Source organism: Limulus polyphemus, unplaced genomic scaffold, assembly GCF_000517525.1.
Source record: "Limulus polyphemus unplaced genomic scaffold, Limulus_polyphemus-2.1.2 Scaffold9589, whole genome shotgun sequence".
NCBI lineage: Eukaryota > Metazoa > Arthropoda > Merostomata > Xiphosura > Limulidae > Limulus > Limulus polyphemus.
The window spans coordinates 13,735-14,599 of record NW_013675199.1 but is presented as its reverse complement, the minus strand read 5'-3'; the positions used below and the strand labels follow the sequence as shown (position 1 = coordinate 14,599).

General features: G+C 29.5%; 1 protein-coding gene across 1 annotated transcript in view; it reads right to left on the bottom strand.

Annotated features, from left to right (window-relative positions):
- The window catches only part of LOC106475992 (zinc finger protein 227-like), a 5,254-nt gene that overhangs the window by 1,753 nt on the left and 2,636 nt on the right, over positions 1-865 (bottom strand). The window lies entirely within an intron of this gene.

Genomic DNA, 865 nt, shown 5'->3' with positions numbered 1-865 from the left:
TATATATATATATATATATATATATATATATATATACTACTAACAAACATACACGTTTGACAGGCAAGAAAGAAATGGTTCTCTAAGGACTTTCGTAAGGGAGTAATATCTGAAGGCAAACCTTCTACTCATCTCCTGTGCATGAGTGTTTGGCGACGATTGGTCCATAAGTTTGGCAGTTATAAGTGGATACATACACTTTTGTGAAACAATGACTTAGATAAAGATATAACACTGCGATGGTTTTCAATGCTAGTTATCCAACATCAGATACTTCATTGTGCTGAACAACAAACAATATAAGGTTTTATACATTCTGCCCTACCATGTCAAGAGTTTTCCTTGAATGAATAACAGTAGCAAAATAGTGGGAGAGATGGAAACTTGAAAAGAAAAATGTTAATCTTCCAAAAAGAAATAATTCTTCAGATATTGTGAAAATTTCTAATGATAAAGGATTAAAAATTAATCATGTTTTGAACTTATTATTTTAACTCATAAACATACCCAATGAAAAAAATGAAATTGGTGTTTTCCAATAAACACCAATAATGAACATACAAACAGTAGCTACATTTATGACTACATTGTCTTGGAATATTACTCCGAACAAAAAGGAACAAATTTATCCGTTAGTGGTAAGTTTGCTTTTATAATTTCTTATAAATATTAGCTGCTCCTAGAAAGCTGTAACACATCAATAGAACTGTGGTTTCTACCTGTTATTACTCAAGAGAAATTCTCGTGAAGAAAATACAGAGTATATTAGTATACTCATTACAGTATTAAAAGTGAAAACTCTGATTTTAAGGTACCTATGTAAAATTATAAAACAAAAACAAAAAAACTCCAATTTTAAGATATC